Raw genomic sequence first — 12,068 nt, 5'->3', positions numbered from 1 at the left:
GATCCTTGGATGGTTATCTGGTTTCCGAACTGGACTCATAGAAAATATATAAGTTTAGAATATAAGTGAACTCATTGATAACGCGGATGACAGTATACTCTAATTGCTGTAATAACCAGTTACATAAATTGACTGATGTGTTGTTACTATCAGTTAGGCTTAAGATGAATTAAGTCGATGTGCACTAACAGGTTGACAGTTATTACTGAAAAAAAAGGGAGACTGGGAAGAACGAATGACAGAATTCAAAGCACGTTACTGGCTGCACGTGAAAGAGGTACAGTATTCAAAGCACGTCATCAATCTCGTGATTATTGCCAGATTAATGAAACATAAAACGCGCAAGCGCACAGCAGGAGTTTGAATACAAGAATCGAGATTGTTAAACGTGACACTCAGTACACGAATATTAATCTGTGTATAAAGAATTTGAACAATGATAACACGGTATCCAGGCGCGTGAACAATCATGACACGGTTTAGAAGAATCACGAACTGTTAGTGTACGATATTCGTATGAAGTGAAGAGTTCCAATGCGTTTTGAAGGGATATGAACATGCAGCATAAATAAACCCATTAATCTTATGTCAAAATAAAACGTTATATTGTTCTTTGTCATGGCTTTTCTTCGTCAAATGACCAGTTTCTTACTAAAACAAGATATCTCAATAACCATTAAAACGTATATTTTTAAACAAGTAGGCTAAGCTGACCTATTTTTTTAAATAACAATATTATTTTGCTTATCGTTTAGATGACTGTTGTTTCCACTTTTACTTCTCGGATATATATCATAAATTTTCGTGCATTAGAAACTCAAGTAATTAGGTCAATGTCTACCACACGAATAAGTTGTGATTTTACGTTCGTGTGAGATCAAAGGTTAAACACAAGTTTTGTGAAATTGGATAACGGCTAAGCACCTACAAGTATAGTCTTCATTTAACTTTGCTCCACGTTTAGCCAAGTTCAGTAGGGTCAAGGTCTCGTGCTCTTCAAAATTGACGTAATGTCGCCGACAAGTCTGTCGCTGTGGCTCATTAAAACTTAATATCTTCCCCTCCACAAACACACGCGTTCTCCCCTCACTGCTAAGAACAGTTCGACATTGTCTCTCAGGATCACCGTTTCTCGCAGTTCTCGTGCCTTGCACAAGCTGTATCACGTGAAAATGTTGTAAATCTCGATTTCTAACATGTATTTTTATTTTAGCCTTCAGTTGTTGGTGGTTTTTGTTGTTTTTTTCTCAGAAGTTTAAGAAATTACTGTAAAATCACGTGTCTTCTGCTACTTGCTCGTGTAGCCCTCTAATTACCCATTTCTACTTTGTTTTTTGCACCTTTTACTACCGGTAGGTTCAACAAATTCCATCATATTATTTTTGCCTGTTACAAAACACAGTGTAAAAAAAAAAGATAGATAAATAACACTTGATAAAATCGTTCATTATTATTTGAGCAATATTTCTGGAAACATGTAAGGAATTAGTGTGGTTAACTGCTGTGTTGTTTATATTTTCATGTGGTTCTTGTATTATCTGTAACGTTAACAATGTTATAGATGCTGTGTGATATTTATTAGTAGTTCCCAGGATAATTACGCTTATATAACGAGACGAGTAAAGCGGGCTCACGTGTGCGCGTGTTTGTTTGGAGTTACCTTTCACATCAGGGGTTCCCAACTTTTTGGCACTCGCGACCCCTTACCTAAAAGTTTGAAACCCATGTGACCCCCTACTTAGGGCTTACTATCAGCAGCTTAATTTTTCTTTTATTTTCTGTGAAGGAGAGGGAAAGAAACATCTAAAAAAATATTTAAAAATTCTGTAATTATTTATCAGCAAATTAAATCACATTGGTCCAACCTGAATTCACAAAAAAGAACATATATTTCTTAAAATAATGTTAACATAGGTTTGAACAGCTATCCAACCCAGCTAGTGAGATGCCTGATGTTGCATTTCAGCAGCAAGCTTTGAAATTCGTGGCCGAGCGTTTGTTAGAGCCAGTCTCATGTCATCTCCAACATCCAATCTGTTCCTATTCTTTGTTTTTATATTGACAAGAGTGGAAAATCCTGCCTCACACGAGTAGGTAGAAGCAAATGGAACAAGGACACGTAAAGCTATCATGCTGACTTTGGAATATGACTGATACATAGCGCACCAGAACTGAGTCACGGATTTCATCTTAAAGAGATCACGAGCTGAAGAGTCGTTCCTTAGATCCAGAAATTCATCTTGGATTTCATCTGGGATGCTGGATACATCAAGTTCAGTACAAAATGGGTTCCTTACCAGGGCCTCCTGTTCCTGTGATAGCTCAAGGAAGTAACGATCGACTTCCTTTTCTAGAGACTGAAGATGTTCGGTAATCTCATCCTTGAGGAACTGATCCAGTTGGATCTGAGACTCATCCGTCACTCCACAAAGTTTTTTAAACATAGCGATGTTTCCAAGATTGGTTTTCCGACGCCAATTCTGCAGTTTGGAAACAAAGGCCCGAAGACTATCTTGAAAAAGGAGAACATGTGTTTCCCTTCCTTGAAGCTTCAAATTGAGCTTGTTCAGCTGGTCAAAAATGTCGGCTAGGTACGCAACCCTTTTATTCCATGCTTCATCTTCGAAGTGAGCTACAAGATCTTTCCTTTCTTGAGTCTCCAGGAATAGCTTTATTTCATCTTTCATTTCAAAGACACGATTAATAACGTTTCCTTTCGACAACCAACGTACTGCTGTGTAGAAGAGAAGGACTTCGTGGTCAGCATTCATGTCTTTTCATAGTTCTTTGAATAGGCGAGTGTTGAGTGCTTGAGTCTTCAGATAATTTACAATTTTGATTACAGATTCAAGCACTTCCTGCAGAGAGGCAGGGAGAGTCTTACTGGCGAGAGCATATCGGTGAATCATGCAGTGGATGCCCTTTCCTTGAGGTGCTAGCTTCTTCACTCTCGACTGGAATCCTGATTTCGATCCCAGCATAGCCGGTGCTCCATCCGTACAAACCCCACACACGTTTTCCCATTGAAGATCTTCGTCTTGAAAAAAAGTTGAAACTTTATCCATGACATCATCAGCTTTTGTTGTGGTTTCAAGTGCACTGCAGAATAAGAATTCATCTTTGATGTCACCTGAATTAATGTATCTCACGAAGACAAGCAACTGAGAACATGAACTTACATCTGTTGACTCGTCGAGCTGAAAGGAGAACAAAGAGGAACCCTTGATTTCAGTCAAAACCTGTTCCTTCACATCCATAGACATTTTATTAATGCGCCTCTGTATAGTATTATTTGACAGGGATACTTGCTGCATCTTCTTTGCACTGGCTTCTCCAAGAATAAGATTTACTGCTTTCATCATGCAGGGTTTAAGAAGTGTTTCTCCAATCGTGTGAGGCTTTTTTTTGTTTAGCAATTTCGAATGCAATCTCATATGAAGCTTCCACTACGGCTGCACTCTGCTGCTGAAACGACCCACTTCTATCGATTCTTTGGCTTTTAAGAGACCGTTCATGCCGTTTGAAGAAATCCAAACCCTTCTTTGCGTGTTCTGGATGTTTCGTCTCGAGATGACGCTTGAGTTTTGATGGTTTCATTGACTCTGCACTCAGGACAGCATGGCACAAAACACACTGTGGTTTCTCGATGCCGTCGTTGGCGAGCACAGTGGTGAAGCCAATGTTGAGGTAGCATTCTGAGTATCTGCGCCGTTTAGCCATGGACACAACTCACCTCTACTGCTTACTTATCTCCTTGTTAAAATAAAATAAAATAAAAATGTTGAATAATGAACGCTTTGGCAACTGTAGATCTTACACTGACTACTTGTGGGGGGTGCAGGTAGAATAATGATGGGGTAAGTATTGGGAGGGAAGGGAGCGTGGCCAGTCGCGCGATTCGTCATCCACCAATCAGCAACGGACATGTGACTCACGTGTCGACAGCGAGCACACACACTTAATCACAGCTAAACAGACACACAAGCATACGTACATGCGCGTGCACTCACATACTCGCTACTCACTAGTACATACATACATACAGTTGCAGACACATACACATTCACACAGGCACATTCACTCACAGTTACGCATACATACACCCATAATATCACCTAATGACATTGAACTAACGTAGCACACGTTTTGCTTTGCAACGAAACAAAAAAAAAAAAATAAGAGCATGAAAGTGTAATTGATGAAATAAAATTAATGTTATCCCAAGCTACTTCTAATAAGGCTACGCGACTCCCCTGCCAAGGCTTCGCGACCCCCTGGGGCGTCGCGACCCACCGGTTGGGAACCCCTGTTTTACATCATTCAGAGATGTACCCGCGTTCTTAAACAGGTAGTGTGTTTGTGTGGTAGATTTCGTGATACATGTAAATTCTTCAGAAAAGGGCACGAGATTTTAAGTAGTTGGCGCGCAGGCGCGTTCGCGTGCACATGCAATACTATATAGAACAAGTAAGCAGGTAAAATGTTTTATAATATTCACAAACAAATCAACCATAGAGTGTAGATAAACAATATTTAGCAACAATATTCCAGTGTATATGTGAAATAAGAAACCGGGTAACTTGTCTCAATTGCGTACCTCTGTGCAATGAAATACATTTATCTTCTACGAAACCATAATGATGAAATTCTTTTAAATACTGATCATATTGTCTATTATATTGCTGTTGTTTTAATAATAAACAAAATTAAATATATTCTCTAAACATTAGACACTATACTGTCTGTTGTTACGTATTACAATTTCAAATAGCCTAAAACTGAGTTACACTGTAATTTAGACTTAGAAGTTGGATAAAGGTAGATATATAACTCGTTCATGACACCAACAAGATTTGTACGTACGGTTTTCTTTTTTAGCATAGATATATTTTATTATATAAGTACAAACAGTTATACAATTTAGAATAACGGTTATTACAAATAATGATCAATGTACAAACGTTTTACAAACTTACAAACTTCTTTCCGATCTGGAACTTTCTTGATGTCTTATCGAGGGTTCACGATGAGCGAGTTAATTTCGGGTTGATGGAAGTACAATTCGCTTAACAGCGAGCTAGCTAGCTCTGTGTTCTTCGCTGATCACACGTCGAGTTTTCCACCGATGAAGGTATGTAATGCTTTTGTAAAAATATTAATGTCTGATGTGAATCCACTGAAGTTTAAGTGGCCTGAAATGCTCTATAAACATTTATGACCAAATATCTTAAGTTTCCCGGTTAATAAGTTTATCACACTTAAGCTTCCGAGGTTTATATTATACCAACTGCAGCAACCCAACAATATATACTGTCTTTTGGCGCGTCACGTTAGTTACATTTATAGGCGTAAGGAGAGTTTCCAGAAGTTTCAGCCTGCACGACAATATAGACGATACACTAATATTTACCTACACACATATATTGTTGATTGTTACACTCGAGAATCTTTTACAGCTTTACTGAATAGGCTGGAATTTCGCAATACAGATTTAACACTATAAGGTATGTAGATTTCTAAGTAGAAATTTGACTTAAACAAACGTCGATATTAAAATAGATATATAATATTAAATCCGTCACACTATAAAGAACAATTAATCACATAACGTTATTGTACCGACGACAACAGAAAATATAACATTCGTATAGCATCCGTGGCAGCATAAAACATACATAACAACTCGAAGCAAAATGGCCACACTATACTTACCAATAGCACAGTACTTACAGTTTTCGCAAAATAATTAAAACAGTATTTGTGGATACCAGGTATCCAAACAGAATTATTGATGTAAACTCGTTTGTAATACAAGTTGAGCAAAACTCATAAAACATCGTGTTAGTAAGGCTATAAAATGTCTTCTTTCAGAATACTAGTTTATATAACAATGTAATAGGAAAGAACAATAGATAAATGAAATGTTTCGATATATACCTACAATAAGTGGATAACAATGTTATAGTACGTATACAAATAGTGTCTATGTACAATAATTTTCATACAACAGGTGGAGAAATGTTGTTTAGGGTATTTATATAGAAAATGACCGATTGAGAAGAACGGTTAACTAGAATTATATAGGTTCATTGTTATTATTATTATATAGAAAATGACCGATTGAGAACAGTTAACTATAATTATATAGGTTCATTGTTATTATTATTATATAGAAAATGACCGATTGAGAAGAACGGTTAACTATAATTATATAGGTTCATTGTTATTATTATTATATAGAAAATGACCGATCGAGAAGAACGGTTAACTATAATTATATAGGTTCATTGTTATTATTATTATATAGAAAATGACCGATCGAGAAGAACGGTTTACTATAATTATATAGGTTCATTGTTATTATTATTATATAGAAAATGACCGATCGAGAAGAACGGTTTACTATAATTATATAGGTTCATTGTTATTATTATTATATAGAAAATGACCGATCGAGAAGAACGGTTAACTATAATTATATAGGTTCATTGTTATTATTATTATATAGAAAATGACCGATCGAGAAGAACGGTTTACTATAATTATATAGGTTCATTGTTATTATTATTATATAGAAAATGACCGATTGAGAAGAACGGTTTACTATAATTATATAGGTTCATTGTTATTATTATTATATAGAAAATGACCGATCGAGAAGAAAGGTTTACTATAATTATATAGGTTCATTGTTATTATTATTATATAGAAAATGACCGATCGAGAAGAACGGTTTACTATAATTATATAGGTTCATTGTTATTATTATATAGAAAATGACCGATCGAGAAGAACGGTTTACTATAATTATATAGGTTCATTGTTATTATTATTATATAGAAAATGACCGATCGAGAAGAACGGTTTACTATAATTATATAGGTTCATTGTTATTATTATTATATAGAAAATGACCGATCGAGAAGAACGGTTTACTATAATTATATAGGTTCATTGTTATTATTATTATATAGAAAATGACCGATCGAGAAGAACGGTTTACTATAATTATATAGGTTCATTGTTATTATTATTATATAGAAAATGACCGATCGAGAAGAACGGTTAACTATAAGTATATAGGTTCATTGTTATTATTATTATATAGAAAATGACCGATCGAGAAGAACGGTTTACTATAATTATATAGGTTCATTGTTATTATTATTATATAGAAAATGACCGATCGAGAAGAACGGTTTACTATAATTATATAGGTTCATTGTTATTATTATTATATAGAAAATGACCGATCGAGAAGAACGGTTTACTATAATTATATAGGTTCATTGTTATTATTATTATATAGAAAATGACCGATCGAGAAGAACGGTTTACTATAATTATATAGGTTCATTGTTATTATTATTATATAGAAAATGACCGATCGAGAAGAACGGTTAACTATAAGTATATAGGTTCATTGTTATTATTATTATATAGAAAATGACCGATTCAGAAGAACGGTTAACTATAATTATATAGGTTCATTGTTATTATTATTATATAGAAAATGACCGATTGAGAAGAACGGTTAACTATAATTATATAGGTTCATTGTTATTATTATTATATAGAAAATGACCGATTGAGAAGAACGGTTAACTATAATTATATAGGTTCATTGTTACTATTATTATATAGAAAATGACCGATTGAGAAGAACGGTTAACTATAATTATATAGGTTCATTGTTACTATTATTATATAGAAAATGACCGATTGAGAAGAACGGTTAACTATAAGTATATAGGTTCATTGTTATTATTATTATATAGAAAATGACCGATTGAGAAGAACGGTTAACTATAAGTATATAGGTTCATTGTTATTATTATAATATAGAAAATGACCGATTGAGAAGAACGGTTAACTATAATTATATAGGTTCATTGTTATTATTATTATATAGAAAATGACCGATTGAGAAGAATGGTTTACTATAATTATATAGATTCATTGTTATTATTATTATATAGAAAATGACCGATTGAGAAGAAAGGTTAACTATAATTATATAGGTTCATTGTTATTATTATTATATAGAAAATGACCGATTGAGAAGAACGGTTTACTATAATTATATAGATTCATTGTTATTATTATTATATAGAAAATGACCGATTGAGAAGAAAGGTTAACTATAATTATATAGGTTCATTGTTATTATTATTATATAGAAAATGACCGATCGAGAAGAACGGTTAACTATAATTATATAGGTTCATTGTTATTATTATTATATAGAAAATGACCGATCGAGAAGAACGGTTTACTATAATTATATAGGTTCATTGTTATTATTATTATATAGAAAATGACCGATCGAGAAGAACGGTTTACTATAATTATATAGGTTCATTGTTATTATTATTATATAGAAAATGACCGATCGAGAAGAACGGTTAACTATAAGTATATAGGTTCATTGTTATTATTATTATATAGAAAATGACCGATCGAGAAGAACGGTTTACTATAATTATATAGGTTCATTGTTATTATTATTATATAGAAAATGACCGATCGAGAAGAACGGTTTACTATAATTATATAGGTTCATTGTTATTATTATTATATAGAAAATGACCGATCGAGAAGAACGGTTTACTATAATTATATAGGTTCATTGTTATTATTATTATATAGAAAATGACCGATCGAGAAGAACGGTTTACTATAATTATATAGGTTCATTGTTATTATTATTATATAGAAAATGACCGATCGAGAAGAACGGTTAACTATAAGTATATAGGTTCATTGTTATTATTATTATATAGAAAATGACCGATTCAGAAGAACGGTTAACTATAATTATATAGGTTCATTGTTATTATTATTATATAGAAAATGACCGATTGAGAAGAACGGTTAACTATAATTATATAGGTTCATTGTTATTATTATATAGAAAATGACCGATTGAGAAGAACGGTTAACTATAATTATATAGGTTCATTGTTACTATTATTATATAGAAAATGACCGATTGAGAAGAACGGTTAACTATAATTATATAGGTTCATTGTTACTATTATTATATAGAAAATGACCGATTGAGAAGAACGGTTAACTATAAGTATATAGGTTCATTGTTATTATTATTATATAGAAAATGACCGATTGAGAAGAACGGTTAACTATAAGTATATAGGTTCATTGTTATTATTATAATATAGAAAATGACCGATTGAGAAGAACGGTTAACTATAATTATATAGGTTCATTGTTATTATTATTATATAGAAAATGACCGATTGAGAAGAATGGTTTACTATAATTATATAGATTCATTGTTATTATTATTATATAGAAAATGACCGATTGAGAAGAAAGGTTAACTATAATTATATAGGTTCATTGTTATTATTATTATATAGAAAATGACCGATTGAGAAGAACGGTTTACTATAATTATATAGATTCATTGTTATTATTATTATATAGAAAATGACCGATTGAGAAGAAAGGTTAACTATAATTATATAGGTTCATTGTTATTATTATTATATAGAAAATGACCGATCGAGAAGAACGGTTAACTATAATTATATAGGTTCATTGTTATTATTATTATATAGAAAATGACCGATCGAGAAGAACGGTTTACTATAATTATATAGGTTCATTGTTATTATTATTATATAGAAAATGACCGATCGAGAAGAACGGTTTACTATAATTATATAGGTTCATTGTTATTATTATTATATAGAAAATGACCGATTGAGAAGAACGGTTAACTATAAGTATATAGGTTCATTGTTATTATTATTATATAGAAAATGACCGATTGAGAAGAACGGTTAACTATAATTATATAGGTTCATTGTTATTATTATTATATAGAAAATGACCGATTGAGAAGAACGGTTAACTATAATTATATAGGTTCATTGTTATTATTATTATATAGAAAATGACCGATTGAGAAGAACGGTTAACTATAATTATATAGGTTCATTGTTAATATTATTATATAGAAAATGACCGATTGAGAAGAACGGTTAACTATAATTATATAGGTTCATTGTTATTATTATTATATAGAAAATGACCGATTGAGAAGAACGGTTAACTATAATTATATAGGTTCATTGTTACTATTATTATATAGAAAATGACCGATTGAGAAGAACGGTTAACTATAAGTATATAGGTTCATTGTTATTATTATTATATAGAAAATGACCGATTGAGAAGAACGGTTAACTATAAATATATAGGTTCATTGTTATTATTATTATATAGAAAATGACCGATTGAGAAGAACGGTTAACTATAATTATATAGGTTCATTGTTATTATTATAATATAGAAAATGACCGATTGAGAAGAACGGTTAACTATAATTATATAGGTTCATTGTTATTATTATTATATAGAAAATGACCGATTGAGAAGAAAGGTTAACTATAATTATATAGGTTCATTGTTATTATTATTATATAGAAAATGACCGATTGAGAAGAACGGTTTACTATAATTATATAGATTCATTGTTATTATTATTATATAGAAAATGACCGATTGAGAAGAAAGGTTAACTATAATTATATAGGTTCATTGTTATTATTATTATATAGAAAATGACCGATTGAGAAGAACGGTTTACTATAATTATATAGATTCATTGTTATTATTATTATATAGAAAATGACCGATTGAGAAGAAAGGTTAACTATAATTATATAGATTCATTGTTATTATTATTATATAGAAAATGACCGATTGAGAAGAAAGGTTAACTATAATTATATAGGTTCATTGTTATTATTATTATATAGAAAATGACCGATTGAGAAGAACGGTTAACTATAATTATATAGGTTCATTGTTATTATTATTATATAGAAAATGACCGATTGAGAAGAACGGTTTACTATAATTATATAGATTCATTGTTATTATTATTATATAGAAAATGACCGATTGAGAAGAAAGGTTAACTATAATTATATAGATTCATTGTTATTATTATTATATAGAAAATGACCGATTGAGAAGAAAGGTTAACTATAATTATATAGGTTCATTGTTATTATTATTATATAGAAAATGACCGATCGAGAAGAACGGTTAACTATAATTATATAGGTTCATTGTTATTATTATTATATAGAAAATGACCGATCGAGAAGAACGGTTTACTATAATTATATAGGTTCATTGTTATTATTATTATATAGAAAATGACCGATCGAGAAGAACGGTTTACTATAATTATATAGGTTCATTGTTATTATTATTATATAGAAAATGACCGATTGAGAAGAACGGTTAACTATAAGTATATAGGTTCATTGTTATTATTATTATATAGAAAATGACCGATTGAGAAGAACGGTTAACTATAATTATATAGGTTCATTGTTATTATTATTATATAGAAAATGACCGATTGAGAAGAACGGTTAACTATAATTATATAGGTTCATTGTTATTATTATTATATAGAAAATGACCGATTGAGAAGAACGGTTAACTATAATTATATAGGTTCATTGTTATTATTATTATATAGAAAATGACCGATTGAGAAGAACGGTTAACTATAATTATATAGGTTCATTGTTACTATTATTATATAGAAAATGACCGATTGAGAAGAACGGTTAACTATAAGTATATAGGTTCATTGTTATTATTATTATATAGAAAATGACCGATTGAGAAGAACGGTTAACTATAAGTATATAGGTTCATTGTTATTATTATTATATAGAAAATGACCGATTGAGAAGAACGGTTAACTATAATTATATAGGTTCATTGTTATTATTATAATATAGAAAATGACCGATTGAGAAGAACGGTTAACTATAATTATATAGGTTCATTGTTATTATTATTATATAGAAAATGACCGATTGAGAAGAACGGTTTACTATAATTATATAGATTCATTGTTATTATTATTATATAGAAAATGACCGATTGAGAAGAAAGGTTAACTATAATTATATAGGTTCATTGTTATTATTATTATATAGAAAATGACCGATTGAGAAGAACGGTTTACTATAATTATATAGATTCATTGTTATTATTATTATATAGAAAAT

This window comes from Tachypleus tridentatus, chromosome 12, assembly GCF_004210375.1.
Source record: "Tachypleus tridentatus isolate NWPU-2018 chromosome 12, ASM421037v1, whole genome shotgun sequence".
Taxonomy (NCBI): Eukaryota; Metazoa; Arthropoda; class Merostomata; order Xiphosura; family Limulidae; genus Tachypleus; species Tachypleus tridentatus.
Note: the sequence above shows the minus strand (reverse complement) of the source record.